Genomic DNA, 20,397 nt, shown 5'->3' on the forward strand with positions numbered 1-20,397 from the left:
TACTGGAGCAGAGCAACACACCAAGGGACGAGAGCAGCTGGTTGAAAATCTCAAGGGTTCCCTACTGGAGGTTGTTGCCTCCGACCGACCGCGAAAGACACGTGGAGAAGGCCAGATCCCACAAGTGAAGATTGCATTGTGTTTCCGGCCACGGCCCTCCGAGTGAACAGCAGAGTTGGGGAGGCAAGGCCAAACCTGTGGTACTAACCTTGACTCGTGAATTGGAAATAGCAAAACAAGAAAGAAGCGCACACAGCCTGTGAGTTGGCAAGTGACCTGAGGGGCTGGTGTTTGTTAAAGTAAATGAAGTAGCAACATTATATCCCAAGTGAAGACTGCACATGTGTGGATGAGACGCGAAGAAAGGCACACCTGTGAATGAACTTTGAAGTTGAAAGCAGCTGTGAGATCAGCGATACTAAGTAGCGGAGTGGTCTGCTGAAAGGAAGTAGCCCACTCAAAAGTCTCTGAGAAAGTTACATTGTTTGAAGTTATAAACTGAACAAACGCCAAAGGTGAAATAAGCGAGAGTAAACATGAACTTTGAGTGAAAGTCATCCTGCGGTGGTCTGTAAAGAGAGCCACGCACATTCAAAAGTCTTCGACATCCGAAAGGGGTCTGAGCCTGATTGCGGGAGACCTGAAGTACAATAAGCTTGGGGTAGGGAGCCCTCCGGCAAGTTTGTTTTGAACTGTGACGTGAGAGGTCTGAGCCCTACAGAGGAAGACCTACATGAACTATGTGCTGTAAGGTCTGAGCCCAGTAGAGGGGGACCTTTGTGGACTTTATGTTGGATTACAATTTTGAAAGTCAAGAAAGATACTTTAACGTGGAAGGCCAGTCAGGCCTCAATCCACGGTTTGGAACTGCTTAGTGTGTTAGAAACCCGGCCAGAGCGTGCCATCCTGCTTACAAGGACATCCTTACTCTGAGAGATTCAACTTGAGGTGGAGAGCTGGTTCAACTATCTTTATTCTTTTGAACACTGATTTTTTCTTAGCATACATTTCTCCTTTTTACACTTTTTGTACAAGAGATGGGGCAGGCATTAGTTTTTGTTAGCATTGGCCATTTTGATTTGATGGACTCCACTAGGACTGTTTTATTTATCGTTTGATGGTCGAGACTACTCCCATCTTTGTTATAGGGCAAAGTAGGAGTTTCTCCAACCCCAACATTTTCAATGGAGGTTTTACAAATTGTATCCATTGTGTCAGTGTTAAACTTGTGATACCATGCCTTCCCTACAGTAGCCTTCCAGAGACATGTACCCTAAGATATTATCACAAAAGCAGCAATGTGGGCTTCACCGTCCACCTTTTGCAAGCACTATTGCCTGGACTTGAGCTAAAGCGCTTAGTTTGGGCAGGGAGTGTTTTTATTTTATTCATTTTGTATTTTTTGCAGCGCACTGAACCCAAAAGTATCTAGGCGCTAGTTACATTAGGGAAAGGGGAAGGGGTTTGCAGGTAAGAGTGAGCAGGAAAAGCAAGATGCATAGGTTAATGAGGTTCAATAATGATGCAGTGACATGGCTCAGAGGAGCTTAGCTGAAGAGCCAGGTTTCCAAATGCCTCCTAAAGGTCCAATAGGATGGTTCCATTCTCAAGAACCTAGGGAGATTGTTGCAAAGCTTGGCGGCGACAACAGGGAAGCTAGAGCCGCCTGCAGTTTGGCGACTTTAGCTGGCCACTTTGAGCAAGTGATCGTTTGAGGATCTCAGTGGGCGAACAGGGATGTATTTTTCCTTGTTCTGTTAAAAGTAGGCTGGTGCTGGGAACGGCCTGCTCTAAGTACGGAGTGTTACAATCCTTCGCACTCCCATTCATGATCTGCATACCAACCCAAATATAATGTGTTTGTTACCTTTTCCATGCTTGTAACCGTAGCGACGACTGCGTACTGAGCACTGCATTACACAGATCTATACAACGCCGGTCTAAAGTGTCATTGTAATTGTCATTGCCATTGTTGTAACCTGGTACATAGCCAGCTACGGCTTGCATTCTCATTGCCAAACCGTGTCTCGTACTTCCTGTACAACCTTTGGGATCATGTATTAATGTCCTTTTTATTAAGGTACTTTGTTGGACTATACTGTATATCGCGTACGGCGTAGCCCGCTGTGCTTTTGCACTTTGCTATTCTGCATTGCGTTGCCCACTGTGCTTTTGCGATCATGTATTAATGACCATTGCTGTACTATACTGTATATCGCGTACAGCGTTGCTCGCTGCGCTTTTGCCCTTCGCTATTATGCTTTGCGTTGCCCACTGTGCTTTTGCGATCATTTATTAATGACCATTGCTGTATATTGCGTATGGTGTAGCCCACTGTGCCTTTGCCCACAGCAAAACCATACTGTGTATCCCATTGTGCTCTTGTACTATTGCCCGCGGCCAACCCGTCTTGCTTAGACCCTGCATTTAACCTACCTACATTTTTTTATCCTGTTTTGCATCACACTGCCAATCCTTGTTGCCTACATATTGTACAGCCCACTGTTCTACTGCCCAGCGTTTTTCTGACTAATTTTACTGTGACCACTATCAGTTCTACCTAGGGTAATCTAGCCCATTGTGATCACTTTTGATCTATCCTACAGTGACTTATATTGATTCTGCCCACCATACTCTCTTTTGATCCAGCCTAATGTATCCTCCACTGATCATCCAGCCCACTTTGCCCACCTCTGACCATTATGCTCACCCTCGAAATAGCCTACTGTGCCCACTACTGATCCCACCCAATTGTGTTCATTATTGAAGTTCTCAACTGTCACAAAGCATTAGTCCTTGTGCCGTTACCACTGCCTTCTCATACCACCATGGCCACATTCCACAGAGTCACACTTGCTAAGGTCTCCTTCCTGCCATTATTCCATACCATTACCCCGACTAAATTCCTACCACCTCTCCAATCAATCAATAAAAGCATTTTAACTGGTGATTCCCCCACGAGGACTACAGCCAGTCCCCCTCTCAGCACTCTCGAATGGATACAGCGTTTCACAACACCTCCCACACCACTTATCCCATGCCCTGTCCACGTTAGAAACATGAGACTAGGCTCCCACAAAGTCACTCTAAGGCTGAGCAGTCAACTCACCCAGCCCACACCCAATAAATGCAACCAATCTATTTGCTCAGCAGCAGCGCGTAAGCCTCCGCAACCACCCAACCCCTCAACCTCCACTGTAATTTCTCCACCTACTACCATCCCAACACCCCCTACTAACCTGAGCACAAGAAAACCTGTTCCCGCTCCTCTACCATCCGCCATCAAAGGAGCACTTATCAATGCTCGCTCATTAGTAGCCCACGCCACAGAGATTGCTGACCTTATCATAGGCAACCGCCTGCACTTCCTGGCCATCACAGAAACCTGGCTCCCCCAGACAGCAGACCTAGCACTCTCATTAGCCCTCCCAGAGGGACACACTAGTATCAGGGCTGACAGAAACTCAGGCAAAGGAGGAGGAGTGGCCTTCATTGCAAAAACACTCCTGGGCCTCAGAGCTACCTCCTTAACCAGCCTTTCTTCTGCAGAACTCCTGTCAGTTAAACTCGCACTCTCGCCCACCCAAACCATACTGATGAACCTCATCTACCGTACACCAGGCCCGACCTCGTCCTCTGATGAAGACATCACCAACCCCCTCTCTACCAACGCTAAACTGGGATCCCAAACCATCCTCCTGGGAGACCTCAACCTAGGCTTGCAGGACCCCAATGATCTCCATGCCCTAGCTGTGGAAAATTCCATCGCCCAACTGGGTTTCAAACACAGAATCACAGAACCAACACACACCAAAGGTAGAATATTGGATTGGGTGTCCAACCTCAACTCCTCCATTACAATTCTACAGAATGAACCAGTGGCCTGGTCGGACCACCACTTCATCTCATTCTCCATCCAGGAAACTACCCCCCCCCCCAGCACTTCCATAGCTCCCCCCCACCCTATCTAGGAATTGCTGAAACATCTCAATTGACAGTCTCCAGCCTCTTATCAACAACACCCTGGACGATTCCAAGTTCAAGAACCTTGACACTAACAAGTTGGTCGACCAATATAATACTACACTTAAATCATCGCTAGACACATCCGCACCTCTCAAACTAAGAAAAGCTAAACCAATCGCCCATCTCAATAAGTGGTTTACACCAGAATTAAAAATTGTTAGGAATACCAAAAGGACGGCATAAACCATATGGCGTAAATCACCTACCAATCATAATAAAACCCTGTCCACCTCAGCAGCAGCCACCCATAAAGCAGCTATCGTTTCCTCCAAAAAATAATCTTAAAACAATCCACAATGCAAAATCAAGCACTAAAGAGCTATTTAGTATCCTAAAGGAGCTCGAATCCCCAGCACCCCCGCCCCCTCACAGTACTGCACTAAGGATGTGGTCTGGTGCACAAAAGTCCAGCAGGCACTAGCTGACAAAATCACCTTATTACAAAGCAAGATTGGATCTAAAAAGACTAGTCTTTCAAGCTGCCATCGCCCCAAATCCGCGCTAGAGAAAAGCCATCCGCAATGCACTCCTTTCGCGTTCTCCCAAGTAACACCGAAGGAAGTGTAAGACATTGGGGGTCATTACGAGTACGGCGGTAGGGTGTTAACGGCACCGGTAAGGATGCCGGTGCCGTTAACCCCCTACCGCCGCATTCCGAGGTCCCTTAGTGGGTCCCACTAAGGCCGGCTGGTTTTACCAGGAGCCACATAAATTACCTGCCACTGTAAAAAGCAGTAGGACCTGTCACTGAAATCTGTAGGCGGTAGGGCTGCTTAAAAAACAGTAGCCTACTCCTAAATCTGCAGTGTCCTCCCTGTCCTTGTTGTTTTCTTCTTTCACGCTTCCTTGGACTGCCTCGCTTTTGGTTTTTGGTTTAGGGAGGGGGGTGCTTGCGGGCTCATGCTGTTCTAGCCAGGGTTCTGGAATGGGAACTCCGCTGGGGGCGGATGGAGCTTGGAAGGGAGAAGTTGTATGTACTGTTAACTCTGTGAACTTATAAAGTGAAAGTTAAGTACTGGGACGAGGAAGAGGGACGTGAAGGATGCATTACAAGCGCTGCCCCCGGGGGCGTAATGCACGTGACCCCTGTGATTGGGAGCCCCCCCAACACCGGAAGCCTTCACTGCTTGTTACAAGAAACCCGGTCCCCCGGAAGATGGTCGCTGTCCTGTCCTGTGTGAAGTTCAGTATCTGCGCCCGGAAGTGAGCGCGCTTCCGGTCTCTGCTGCCCCGCCCCCCTGCGCGTGCTCTCGCCCTGTGCTGACGCTGCCCGGAAGCAGCCACTAGCCCCGCCCACGCATCCGGCCACTTCCCGTGATGGCAGCAGTAGGGTCCAGTCGTGTGGAGTGACTGCGTCACGCGGTGACGTCACAGTGAGGTAAGTGTGCCGCCCATTGAATCCCCTCCAAAACACATACCCACCTCCACTGCACACTCCCCTGCCCCCCACCACAGGCCCACCTCCTCACTGCACACGCCCCTGCCCCCCACCACAGCACAAGCCCACTTCCCCACTGAACACACCCCTGCCTCATCCCTGATCCCACACTCCGCCTCCCTGCCCCACACCACAGCACAAGCCCACCTCCCCACTGCACACTCCCCTGCCCCCCACCACAGCACAATCCCACCTCCCCACTGCACACACCCCTGCCTCATCCCTGACTCCACACTTCTCCTCCCTGCCCCCACACCACAGCACAATCCCACCTCCCCACTGCACACGCCCCTGCCTCATCCCTGACCCCACACTTCTCCTCCTTGCCCCCACACCACAGCACAATCCCACCTCCCCACTGCACACTCCCCTGCCCCCCACCACAGCACAATCCCACCTCCCCACTGCACACGCCCCTGCCTCATCCCTGACCCCACACTCCTCCTCTGTGCCCCCACCACAGCACAAGCCCACCTCCCCACTGCACACTCCCCTGCCCCCCACCACAGCACAATCCCACCTCCCCACTGCACACACCCCTGCCTCATCCCTGACCCCACACTCCTCCTCTGTGCCCCCACCACAGCACAAGCCCACCTCCCCACTGCACACTCCCCTGCCCCCCACCACAGCACAATCCCACCTCCCCACTGCACACGCCCCTGCCTCATCCCTGACCCCACACTTCTCCTTGCCCCCACACCACAGCACAATCCCACCTCCCCACTGCACACTCCCCTGCCCCCCACCACAGCACAATCCCACCTCCCCACTGCACACACCCCTGCCTCATCCCTGACCCCACACTCCTCCTCTGTGCCCCCACCACAGCACAAGCCCACCTCCCCACTGCACACTCCCCTGCCCCCCACCACAGGCCCACCTCCTCAATGCACACGCCCCTGCCCCCCACCACAGCACAAGCCCACTTCCCCACTGAACACACCCCTGCCTCATCCCTGATCCCACACTCCGCCTCCCTGCCCCACACCACAGCACAAGCCCACCTCCCCACTGCACACTCCCCTGCCCCCCACCACAGCACAATCCCACCTCCCCACTGCACACACCCCTGCCTCATCCCTGACTCCACACTTCTCATCCCTGCCCCCACACCACAGCACAATCCCACCTCCCCACTGCACACGCCCCTGCCTCATCCCTGACCCCACACTTCTCCTCCTTGCCCCCACACCACAGCACAATCCCACCTCCCCACTGCACACTCCCCTGCCCCCCACCACAGCACAATCCCACCTCCCCACTGCACACGCCCCTGCCTCATCCCTGACCCCACACTCCTCCTCCCTGCCCCCCACCACAGCACAATCCCCTGCCCCCCACTACAGCACAAGGCCACCTCCCACTGCACGCTCCCCCTTCCTGCCCCCACCACAGCATAAACCCACCTCCCCACTGCACACGCCCCTGCCTCATCCCTGACCCCACACTCCTCCTCCCTGCCCCCTGAACAGCACAAGCCCACCTCCCCACAGCACAATCCCCTGCCCCCCACCACAGCACAATCCCCTGCCCCCCACCACAGTACAAGGCCACCTCCCACTGCACGCTCCCCTGCTTCATCCCTGACCCCACACTCCTCCTCCCTACCCCCCACCACAGCACAATCCCACCTCCCCACTGCACACTCCCCCTTCCTGCCCCCACCACAGCATAAACCCACCTCCCCACTGCACACGCCCCTGCCTCATCCCTGACCCCACACTCCTCCTCCCTGCCCCCCACCACAGCACAAGGCCACCTCCCCAGTGCACACGCCCCTGTCTCATGCCTGACGGCCACACTCCTTCTCCCACACTGCCCCCCAAACAGCACAAGCCCACCTCCCCACTGCACACGCCCCTGTCTCATCCCTGACGCCACACTCCCCCTCCCACACTGCCCCCCACACTGCACAAGCCCACCTCCCCACTGCACACGCCCCTGCCTCATCCCTGACGGCCACACTCCTCCTCCCTGCCCCCCTAACCACAGCACAAGCCAACCTCCCCACTGCACACCCCATGCCTCATCCCTGACAGCCACACTCCTCCTCCCTGCACCCCCACCACAGCACAAGCCCACCTCTCCACTGCAGATGCCCCTGCTTCATCCCTGACCCCACACTCCTCCTCCCTGCCCCCCACCACAGCACAAGCCCACCTCCCCACTGAACACACCCCTGCCTCATCCCTGATCCCACACTCCGCCTCCCTGCCCCACACCACAGCACAAGCCCACCTCCCCACTGCACACTCCCCTGCCCCCTACCACAGCACAATCCCCTGCCCCCCCACCACAGCACAAGCCCACCTCCCCACTGCACACGCCCCTGCCTCATCCCTGACCCCACACTCCTCCTCCCTGCCCCCCACAGCACAAGCCCACCTCCCCACTGCACACTCCCCTGCCTCATCCCTGACCCCACACTCCTCCTCTCTGCCCCCCACCACAGCACAAGCCCACCTCCCCTCTGCACACGCCCCTGCCTCATCCCTGACCCCACACTCCTCCTCTCTGCCCCCCACCACAGCACAAGCCCACCTCCCCTCTGCACACGCCCCTGCCTCATCCCTGACCCCACACTCCTCCTCCCTGCCCCCCACAGCACAAGCCCACCTCCCCACTGCACACACCCCTGCCTCATCCCTGACCCCACACTCCTCCTCCCTGCCCCCCACCACAGCACAAGCCCACCTCCCCTCTGCACACGCCCCTGCCTCATCCCTGACCCCACACTCCTCCTCCCTGCCCCCCACCACATCACAAGCCCACCTCCTCACTGCACACGCCCCTGCCCCCCACCACAGCACAAGCCCACCTCCCCACTGCACACGCCTCTGCCTCATCCCTGACCCCACACTCCGTCTCCCTGCCCCCCACCACAGCACAAGCCCACCTCCCCACTGCACACGCCCCTGCCTCATCCCTGATGTCCACACTCCTCCTCCCTGCCCCCCACCACAGCACAAGCCCACCTCCCCACTGCACACGCCCCTGCCTCATCCCTGACGTCCACACTCTTCCTCCCTGCCCCCCACCACAGCACAAGCCCACCTCCCCACTGCACACGCCCTGCCTCATCCCTGACCCCACACTCCTCCCTACCCCCCACAGCACAAGCCCACCTCCCCACTGCACACTCCCCTGCCCCCTACCACAGCATAATCCCCTGCCCCCCCACCACAGCACAAGCCCATCTCCCCACTGCACACGCCCCTGCCTCATCCCTGACAGCCACACTCCTCCTCCCTGCCCCCCACCACAGCACAAGCCCACCTCCCCACTGCACACACCCCTGCCTCATCCCTGACCCCACACTCCTCCCTGCCCCCCACAGCACAAGCCCTCCTCCCCACTGCACACTCCCCTGCCCCCACCACAGCACAAGCCCACCTCCCCACTGCACACGCCCCTGCCTCGTCCCTGACCCCACACTCGTCCTCCCTGCCCCCCACCACAGCACAAAGCCACCTCCCCACTGCACACGCCCCTGCCTCATCCCTGACGGCCACACTCCTCCCTGCCCCCACCACAGCACAAGCACACCTCCCCACTGCACACGCCCCTGCCTCATCCCTGACCCCACACTCCTCCTCCCTGCCCCCCCACCACAGCACAAGGCCACCTCCCCACTGCACACGCCCTGCCTCATCCCTGACCCCACACTCCTCCTCCCTGCCCCCACCACAGCACAAGCCCACCTCCCCACTGCACACTCCCCTGCCCCCACCACAGCACAAGCCCACCTCCCCACTGCACACGCCCTGCCTCATCCTTGACCCCACAATCCTCCTCCCACCCCCCCCACAGCACAAGCCCACCTCCCCACTGCACACGCCCCTGACCCCCACCCCAGCACAAGCCCACCTCCCCACTGCACACTCCCGTGCCCCCACCACAGCACAAGCCCACCTCCCCACTGCACACTCCCCTGCCCCACCACAGCACAAGCCCACCTCCCCACTGCACACTCCCCTGCCCCCACCACAGCACAAGCCCACCTCCCCACTGCACACGCCCCTGCCACCCACCACAGCACAAGCCCACCTCCCCACTGCACACTCCCCTGCCCCCACCACAGCACAAGCCCACCTCCCCACTGCACACGCCCCTGCCTCATCCCTGACAATCACACTCCTCTTCCCTGCCCCCCCACCACAGCACACGCCCACCTCCCCACTGCACACGCCCCTGCCTCTTCCCTGACCCCACACTCCTCCTCCCTGCCCCCCACCACAGCACAAAGCCACCTCCCCACTGCACACGCCCCTGCCTCATCCCTGACGGCCACACTCCTCCTCCCTGCCCCCACCACAGCACAAGCACACCTCCCCACTGCACACGCCCCTGCCTCATCCCTGACCCCACACTCCTCCTCCCTGCCCCCCCACCACAGCACAAGGCCACCTCCCCACTGCACACGCCCTGCCTCATCCCTGACAGCCACACTCCTCCTCCCACACCACAGCACAAGCCCACCCCCCACTGCACACGCTCCTGCCTCCTCCCTGACCCCACACTCCTCCTCCCCGCCCCCCACCACAGCACAAGCCCATCTCCTCACTGCACACGCCCCTGCCTCATCCCTGACAATCACACTCCTCTTCCCTGCCCCTCCACCACAGCACAAGCCCACCTCCCCACTGCACACGCCCCTGCCTCGTCCCTGACCCCAAACTCCTCCTCCCTGCCCCCCACCACAGCACAAAGCCACCTCCCCACTGCACACGCCCCTGCCTCATCCCTGACGGCCACACTCCTCCTCCCTGCCCCCACCACAGCACAAGCACACCTCCCCACTGCACACGCCCCTGCCTCATCCCTGACCCCACACTCCTCCCCACTGCCCCCCCACCACAGCACAAGGCCACCTCCCCACTGCACACGCCCTGCCTCATCCCTGACCCCACACTCCTCCTCCCTGCCCCCCACCACAGCACAAAGCCACCTCCCCACTGTACACGCCCTGCCTCATCCCTTACAGCCAAACTCCTCCTCCCTGCCCCCACCACAGCACAAGCCCACCTCCCCACTGCACACGCCCCTGCCTCATCCCTGACCCCACACTCCTCCTCCCTGCCCCCCCACCAAAGCACAATGCCACCTCCCCACTGCACATGCCCTGCCTCATCCCTGACCCCACACTCCTCCTCCCCCACCCCTCACCACAGCACAAGCCCACCTCCCCACTGCACACGCCCCTGCCTCATCCCTGACCCCACACTCCACCTCCCTGCCCCCCACCACAGCACAAGGCCACCTCCCCACTGCACACGCCCCTGCCTCATCCCTGACCCCACACTCCTCCTCCCTGCCCCCCCACCACAGCACAAGGCCACCCCCCCACTGCACACGCCCCTGCCTCATCCCTGACCCCACACTCCTCCCTGCCCCCCCACCACAGCACAAGGCCACCTCCCCACTGCACACGCCCTGCCTCATCCCTGACCCCACACTCCTCCTCCCCCAACCCCCAACACAGCACAAGCCCACCTCCCCACTGCACACGCCCCTGCCTCATCCCTGACGGCCACACTCCTCCCTGCCCCCCCACAGCACAAGCCCACCTCCCCACTGCACACTCCCCTGCCCCCTACCACAGCACAATCCCCTGCCCCCCACCACAGCACAAGCCCATCTCCCCACTGCACACGCCCCTGCCTCATCCCTGACAGCCACACTCCTCCACCCTGCCCCCCACCAAAGCATAAGCCCACCTCCCCACTGCACACACCCCTGCCTCATACTCCCACCCCCCCACAGCACAAGCCCACCTCCCCACTGCACACGCCCCTCCCTGCCCCCCACCACAGCACAAGCCCACCTCCTCACTGCACATGCCCCTGCCTCATCCCTGACCCCACACTCCTCCTCCCTGCCCCCAACCACAGCACAAGCCCACCTCCCCACTGCACACGCCCCTGCCTCATTCCTGACACCACCCCCTCCCTGCCCCCCACCACAGCACAAGCCCACCGCCCCACTGCACACGCCCCTGCCTCATCCCTGACCCCACACTCCTCCTCCCACACCCCCCACCACAGCACAAGGCCACCTCCCCACTGCACACGCCCCTGCCTCATCCCTGACAGCCACACTCCTCCTCCCTGCCCCCCCACCACAGCACAAGCCCACCTCCCCACTGCACACGCCCTGCCTCATCCCTGACCCCACACTCCTCCTCCCTGCCCTCCCACCACAGCACAAGCCCACCTCTCCACTGCACACGCCCCTGCCTCATCCCTGATGTCCACACTCCCCCTCCCGGCCCACCCACCACAGCACAAGCCCACTTCCCCACTGCACACGCCCTGCCTCATCCCTGACAGCACATTCCTCCTCCCTGCCCCCCACCACAGCACAAGCCCACCTCCCCACTGCACACGCCCCTGCCTCATCCCTGACAGCCACACACTTCCTCCCTGCCCCCCACCACAATCCCACCTCCCCACTGCACACGCCCTGCCTCATCCCTGACACCACATTCCTCCTCCCTGCCCCCACCACAGCACAAGCCCACCTCCCCACTGCACATGCCCCTGCCTCATCCCTGACAGCCACACTCCTCCACCCTGCCCCCCACCACAGCATAAGCCCACCTCTCCACTGCACACGCCCCTCCCTGCCCCCCACCACTGCACAAGCCCACCTCCTCACTGCACATGCCCCTGCCTCATTCGTGACACCACCCCCTCCCTGCCTCCCACCACAGCACAAGGTCACAAGCCCCACTGCACACTCCCCTGCCTCATCCCTGACACCACACTCCTCCCACACCCCCCACAACAGCACAAGGCCACCTCCCCACTGCACACGCCCCTGCCTCATCACTGACAGCCACACTCTTCCTCCCTGCCCCCCACCACAGCACAAGCCCACCTCCCCACTGCACACGCCCTTCCTCATCCCTGACACCACATTCCTCCTCCCTGCCCCCACCACAGCACAAGCCCACCTCCCCACTGCACACGCCCCTGCCTCATCCCTGACCCCACACTCCTCCTCCCTGCCCCCCACCACAGCACAAGCCCACCTCCCCACTGCACACGCCCCTGCCTCATTCGTGACACCACCCCCTCCCTGCCTCCCACCACAGCACAAGGCCACAAGCCCCACTGCACACTCCCCTGCCTCATCCCTGACACCACACTCCTCCTCCGACACCCCCCACAACAGCACAAGGCCACCTCCCCACTGCACATGCCCCTGCCTCATCCCTGACAGCCACACTCCTCCACCCTGCCCCCCACCACAGCATAAGCCCACCTCTCCACTGCACACGCCCCTCCCTGCCCCCCACCACTGCACAAGCCCACCTCCTCACTGCACATGCCCCTGCCTCATTCGTGACACCACCCCCTCCCTGCCTCCCACCACAGCACAAGGCCACAAGCCCCACTGCACACTCCCCTGCCTCATCCCTGACACCACACTCCTCCTCCCACACCCCCCACAACAGCACAAGGGCACCTCCCCACTGCACACGCCCCTGCCTCATCACTGACAGCCACACTCTTCCTCCCTGCCCCCCACCACAGCACAAGCCCACCTCCCCACTGCACACGCCCTTCCTCATCCCTGACACCACATTCCTCCTCCCTGCCCCCACCACAGCACAAGCCCACCTCCCCACTGCACACACCCCTGCCTCATCCCTGACCCCACACTCCTCCACCCTGCCCCCCACCACAGCATAAGCCCACCTCTCCACTGCACACGCCCCTCCCTGCCCCCCACCACTGCACAAGCCCACCTCCTCACTGCACATGCCCCTGCCTCATTCGTGACACCACCCCCTCCCTGCCTCCCACCACAGCACAAGGCCACAAGCCCCACTGCACACTCCCCTGCCTCATCCCTGACACCACACTCCTCCTCCCACACCCCCCACAATAGCACAAGGCCACCTCCCCACTGCACACGCCCCTGCCTCATCACTGACAGCCACACTCTTCCTCCCTGCCCCCCACCACAGCACAAGCCCACCTCCCCACTGCACACGCCCTTCCTCATCCCTGACACCACATTCCTCCTCCCTGCCCCCACCACAGCACAAGCCCACCTCCCCACTGCACACGCCCCTGCCTCATCCCTGACCCCACACTCCTCCTCCCTGCCCCCCACCACAGCACAAGCCCACCTCCCCACTGCACACGCCCCTGCCTCATTCGTGACACCACCCCCTCCCTGCCTCCCACCACAGCACAAGGCCACAAGCCCCACTGCACACTCCCCTGCCTCATCCCTGACACCACACTCCTCCTCCCACACCCCCCACAACAGCACAAGGCCACCTCCCCACTGCACACGCCCCTGCCTCATCACTGACAGCCACACTCTTCCTCCCTGCCCCCCACCACAGCACAAGCCCACCTCCCCACTGCACACGCCCTTCCTCATCCCTGACACCACATTCCTCCTCCCTGCCCCCACCACAGCACAAGCCCACCTCCCCACTGCACACACCCCTGCCTCATCCCTGACCCCACACTTCTCCTCCCACACCCCCCACCACAGCACAAGGCCACCTCCCCACTGCACACGCCCCTGCTTCATCCCTGACAGCCAAACTCCTCCTCCCTGACCCCCACCACAGCACAAGCCTACCTCCCCACTGCACACCCCCCTGCCTCATCCCTGACAGCCAAACTCCTCCCCCCTGCCCCCCACCACAGCACAAGCCCACCTCCCCACTGCACACCCCCTGCCTCGTCCCTGACACCACATTCCTCCTCCCTGCCCCCACCACAGCACAAGCCCACCTCCTCACTGCACATGCCCCTGCCTCATCCCTGACCCCACACTCCTCCTCCCTGCCCCCAACCACAGCACAAGCCCACCTCCCCACTGCACACGCCCCTGCCTCATTCCTGACACCACCCCCTCCCTGCCCCCCACCACAGCACAAGCCCACCGCCCCACTGCACACGCCCCTGCCTCATCCCTGACCCCACACCCCTCCTCCCACACCCCCCACCATAGCACAAGGCCACCTCCCCACTGCACACGCCCCTGCCTCATCCCTGACAGCCACACTCCTCCTCCCTGCCCCCCCACCACAGCACAAGCCCACCTCCCCACTGCACACGCCCTGCCTCATCCCTGACCCCACACTCCTCCTCCCTGCCCTCCCACCACAGCACAAGCCCACCTCTCCACTGCACACGCCCCTGCCTCATCCCTGATGTCCACACTCCCCCTCCCGGCCCACCCACCACAGCACAAGCCCACTTCCCCACTGCACACGCCCTGCCTCATCCCTGACAGCACATTCCTCCTCCCTGCCCCCCACCACAGCACAAGCCCACCTCCCCACTGCACACGCCCCTGCCTCATCCCTGACAGCCACACACTTCCTCCCTGCCCCCCACCACAATCCCACCTCCCCACTGCACACGCCCTGCCTCATCCCTGACACCACATTCCTCCTCCCTGCCCCCACCACAGCACAAGCCCACCTCCCCACTGCACATGCCCCTGCCTCATCCCTGACAGCCACACTCCTCCACCCTGCCCCCCACCACAGCATAAGCCCACCTCTCCACTGCACACGCCCCTCCCTGCCCCCCACCACTGCACAAGCCCACCTCCTCACTGCACATGCCCCTGCCTCATTCGTGACACCACCCCCTCCCTGCCTCCCACCACAGCACAAGGCCACAAGCCCCACTGCACACTCCCCTGCCTCATCCCTGACACCACACTCCTCCTCCCACACCCCCCACAACAGCACAAGGCCACCTCCCCACTGCACACGCCCCTGCCTCATCACTGACAGCCACACTCTTCCTCCCTGCCCCCCACCACAGCACAAGCCCACCTCCCCACTGCACACGCCCTTCCTCATCCCTGACACCACATTCCTCCTCCCTGCCCCCACCACAGCACAAGCCCACCTCCCCACTGCACACGCCCCTGCCTCATCCCTGACCCCACACTCCTCCTCCCTGCCCCCCACCACAGCACAAGCCCACCTCCCCACTGCACACGCCCCTGCCTCATTCGTGACACCACCCCCTCCCTGCCTCCCACCACAGCACAAGGCCACAAGCCCCACTGCACACTCCCCTGCCTCATCCCTGACACCACACTCCTCCTCCGACACCCCCCACAACAGCACAAGGCCACCTCCCCACTGCACATGCCCCTGCCTCATCCCTGACAGCCACACTCCTCCACCCTGCCCCCCACCACAGCATAAGCCCACCTCTCCACTGCACACGCCCCTCCCTGCCCCCCACCACTGCACAAGCCCACCTCCTCACTGCACATGCCCCTGCCTCATTCGTGACACCACCCCCTCCCTGCCTCCCACCACAGCACAAGGCCACAAGCCCCACTGCACACTCCCCTGCCTCATCCCTGACACCACACTCCTCCTCTCACACCCCCCACAACAGCACAAGGGCACCTCCCCACTGCACACGCCCCTGCCTCATCACTGACAGCCACACTCTTCCTCCCTGCCCCCCACCACAGCACAAGCCCACCTCCCCACTGCACACGCCCTTCCTCATCCCTGACACCACATTCCTCCTCCCTGCCCCCACCACAGCACAAGCCCACCTCCCCACTGCACACACCCCTGCCTCATCCCTGACCCCACACTCCTCCACCCTGCCCCCCACCACAGCATAAGCCCACCTCTCCACTGCACACGCCCCTCCCTGCCCCCCACCACTGCACAAGCCCACCTCCTCACTGCACATGCCCCTGCCTCATTCGTGACACCACCCCCTCCCTGCCTCCCACCACAGCACAAGGCCACAAGCCCCACTGCACACTCCCCTGCCTCATCCCTGACACCACACTCCTCCTCCCACACCCCCCACAACAGCACAAGGCCACCTCCCCACTGCACACGCCCCTGCCTCATCACTGACAGCCACACTCTTCCTCCCTGCCCCCCACCACAGCACAAGCCCACCTCCCCACTGCACACGCCCTTCCTCATCCCTGACACCACATTCCTCCTCCCTGCCCCCACCACAGCACAAGCCCACCTCCCCACTGCACACGCCCCTGCCTCATCCCTGACCCCACACTCCTCCTCCCTGCCCCCCACCACAGCACAAGCCCACCTCCCCACTGCACACGCCCCTGCCTCATTCGTGACACCACCCCCTCCCTGCCTCCCACCACAGCACAAGGCCACAAGCCCCACTGCACACTCCCCTGCCTCATCCCTGACACCACACTCCTCCTCCCACACCCCCCACAACAGCACAAGGCCACCTCCCCACTGCACACGCCCCTGCCTCATCACTGACAGCCACACTCTTCCTCCCTGCCCCCCACCACAGCACAAGCCCACCTCCCCACTGCACACGCCCTTCCTCATCCCTGACACCACATTCCTCCTCCCTGCCCCCACCACAGCACAAGCCCACCTCCCCACTGCACACACCCCTGCCTCATCCCTGACCCCACACTTCTCCTCCCACACCCCCCACCACAGCACAAGGCCACCTCCCCACTGCACACGCCCCTGCTTCATCCCTGACAGCCAAACTCCTCCTCCCTGACCCCCACCACAGCACAAGCCTACCTCCCCACTGCACACCCCCCTGCCTCATCCCTGACAGCCAAACTCCTCCCCCCTGCCCCCCACCACAGCACAAGCCCACCTCCCCACTGCACACCCCCTGCCTCGTCCCTGACACCACATTCCTCCTCCCTGCCCCCACCACAGCACAAGCCCACCTCCCCACTGCTCACGCCTCTGCCTCATCCCTGACAGCCATACTCTTCCTCCCTGCCCCCCACCACAGCACAAGCCCACCTCCCCACTGCACACGCCCCTGCCTCAAACCTGACCCCACACTCCTCCTCCCACACCCCCCACCACAGCACAAGCCCACCTCCCCACGCCCCTGCCTCATCCCTGAAGGCCACACACCTCCTCCCACCCCAGCACAAACCCATCCCCCCACTGCACACGCCCCTGCCTCATCCCTGACAGCCACAGTCCTCCACCCTGCCCCCACCACAGCATAAGCCCACCTCCCCACTGCACACGCCCCTGCCTCATACTCCCACCCCCCCACAGCACAAGCCCACCTCCCCACTGCACACGCCCCTCCCTGCCCCCCACCACTGCACAAGCCCACCTCCTCACTGCACATGCCCCTGCCTCATCCCTGACCCCACACTCCTCCTCCCTGCCCCCCACCACAGCACAAGCCCACCTCCCCACTGCACACGCCCCAGCCTCATTCCTGACACCACCCCCTCCCTGCCCCCCACCACAGCACAAGGCCACAAGCCCCACTGCACACGCCCCTGCCTCATCCCTGACCCCACACTCCTCCTCCCACACCCCCCACAACAGCACAAGGCCACCTCCCCACTGCACACGTCCCTGCCTCATCCCTGACAGCCACACTCCTCCTCCCTGCCCCCCCACCACAGCACAAGCCCACCTCCCCACTGCACACGCCCTGCCTCATCCCTGACCCCACACTCCTCCTCCCTGCCCTCCCACCACAGCACAAGCCCACCTCCCCACTGCACACTCCCCTGCCTCATCTCTGACACCACACTCCTCCTCCCACACCCCCCACAACAGCACAAGGCCACCTCCCCACTGCACACGCCCCTGCCTCATCCCTGACAGCCAAACTCCTCTTCCCTGATGCCCCACCACAGCACAAGCCTACCTCCCCACTGCACACGCCCCTGTCTCATCACTGACAGCCACACTCCTCCTCCCTGCCCCCCACCACAGCACAAGCCCACCTCCCCACTGCACACGCCCTTCCTCATCCCTGACACCACATTCCTCCTCCCTGCCCCCACCACAGCACAAGCCCACCTCCCCACTGCACACGCCCTGCCTCATCCCTGACAGCCAAACTCCTCCTCCCTGACCCCCCACCACAGCACAAGCCTACCTCCCCACTGCACACGCCCCTGCCTCATCCCTGACAGCCAAACTCCTCCTCCCCTGCCCCCCACCACAGCACAAGCCCACATCCCCACTGCACACGCCCTGCCTCATCCCTGACACCACATTCCTCCTCCCTGCCCCCACCACAGCGCAAGCCCACCTCCCCACTGCACACGTCCCTGCCTCATCCCTGACAGCCATACTCTTCCTCCCTGCCCCCCACCACAGCACAAGCCCACCTCCCCACTGCACACGCCCCTGCCTCAACCCTGACCCCACACTCCTCCTCCCACCCCCCCACCACAGCAAAAGCCCACCTCCCCACGCCCCTGCCTCATCACTGACGGCCACACACCTCCTCCCACCCCAGCACAAACCCATCCCCCCCACTGCACACGCCCCTGCCTCATCCCTGACAGCCACACTCCTCCACCCTGCCCCCCACCACAGCATAAGCCCACCTCCCCACTGCACACGCCCCTGCCTCATACTCCCACCCCCCCACAGCACAAGCCCACCTCCCCACTGCACACGCCCCTCCCTGCCCCCACCACAGCACAAGCCCACCTCCTCACTGCACATGCCCCTGCCTCATCCCTGACCCCACACTCCTCCCTGCCCCCACCACAGCACAAGCCCACCTCCCCACTGCACACGCCCCTGCCTCATTCCTGACGCCACCCCCTCCCTGCCCCCACCACAGCACAAGGCCACCGCCCCACTGCACACGCCCCTGCCTCATCCCTGACCCCACACTCCTCCTCCCACACCCCCACCACAGCACAAGGCCACCTCCCCACTGCACACGCCCCTGCCTCATCCCTGACAGCCACACTCCTCCTCCCTGCCCCCCCACCACAGCACAAGACCACCTCCCCACTGCACACGCCCTGCCTCATCCCTGACCCCACACTCCTCCTCCCTGCCCTCCCACCACAGCACAAGCCCACCTCCCCACTGCACACCCCCCAGCCTCATCCCTGGCACCACCCCCTCCCTGCCCCCCACGCCAGCACAAGCCCACCTCCCCACTGCACACCCCCTGCCTCATCCCTGACAGCCACACTCCTCCTCCCTGCCCCCCACCACAGCACAAGCCCACCTCTCCACTGCACACGCCCCTGCCTCATCCCTAATGTCCACACTCCCCCTCCCCGCCCACCCACGCCAGCACAAGCCCACTTCCCCACTGCACACGCCCTGCCTCATCCCTGACAGCACATTCCTCCTCCCTGCCCCCCACCACAGCACAAGCCCACCTCCCCACTGCACACGCCCCTGCCTCATTCCTGACACCACCCCCTCCCTGCCCCCCACCACAGCACAAGGCCACCGCCCCACTGCACACGCCCCTGCCTCATCCCTAACCCCACACTCCTCCTCCCACAACCCCCACCACAGCACAAGGCCACCTCCCCACTGCACACGCCCCTGCCTCATCCCTGACAGCCACACTCCTCCTCTCTGCCCCCCCACCACAGCACAAGCCCACCTCCCCACTGCACACGCCCTGCCTCATCCCTGACCCCACACTCCTCCTCCCTGCCCTCCCACCACAGCACAAGCCCACCTCCCCACTGCACACGCCCCTGCCTCATCCCTGACACCTCCCCCCTCCCTGCCCCCCACGCCAGCACAAGCCCACCTCCCTACTGCACACCCCCTGCCTCATCCCTGACAGCCACACTCCTCCTCCCTACCCCCCACCACAGCACAAGCCCACCTCTCCACTGCACACGCCCCTGCCTCATCACTGATGTCCACACTCCCCCTCCCGGCCCACCCACCACAGCACAAGCCCAGTTCCCCACTGCACACGCCCTGCCTCATCCCTGACAGCAGATTCCTCCTCCCTGCCCCCCACCACAGCACAAGCCCACCTCCCCACTGCACACGCCCCTGCCTCATCCCTGACAGCCACACACCTCCTCCCTGCCCCCTACCACCATCCCACCTCCCCACTGCACACGCCCTGCCTCATCCCTGACACCACATTCCTCCTCCCACACCCCCCACAACAGCACAGGGCCACCTCCCCACT

At 61.9% G+C, this 20,397-nt stretch overlaps 1 protein-coding gene across 2 annotated transcripts in view; it reads left to right on the forward strand.

Annotated features, from left to right (window-relative positions):
• Positions 1-5,296: 5,296 nt before the first annotated feature.
• Positions 5,297-20,397, forward strand: part of LOC138565177 (uncharacterized) — a 480,132-nt gene continuing 465,031 nt past the window's right edge. For both annotated transcript variants that reach the window (XR_011301098.1, XM_069642961.1), the window contains exon 1: positions 5,297-5,404. The gene's annotated coding sequence lies outside the window, so the exon portion shown is untranslated. The remainder of the gene's footprint in view (positions 5,405-20,397) is intronic.

This window comes from Ambystoma mexicanum, chromosome 1p (genome assembly GCF_040938575.1).
Source record: "Ambystoma mexicanum isolate Mex_15411 chromosome 1p, UKY_AmexF1_1, whole genome shotgun sequence".
Lineage (NCBI taxonomy): Eukaryota > Metazoa > Chordata > Amphibia > Caudata > Ambystomatidae > Ambystoma > Ambystoma mexicanum.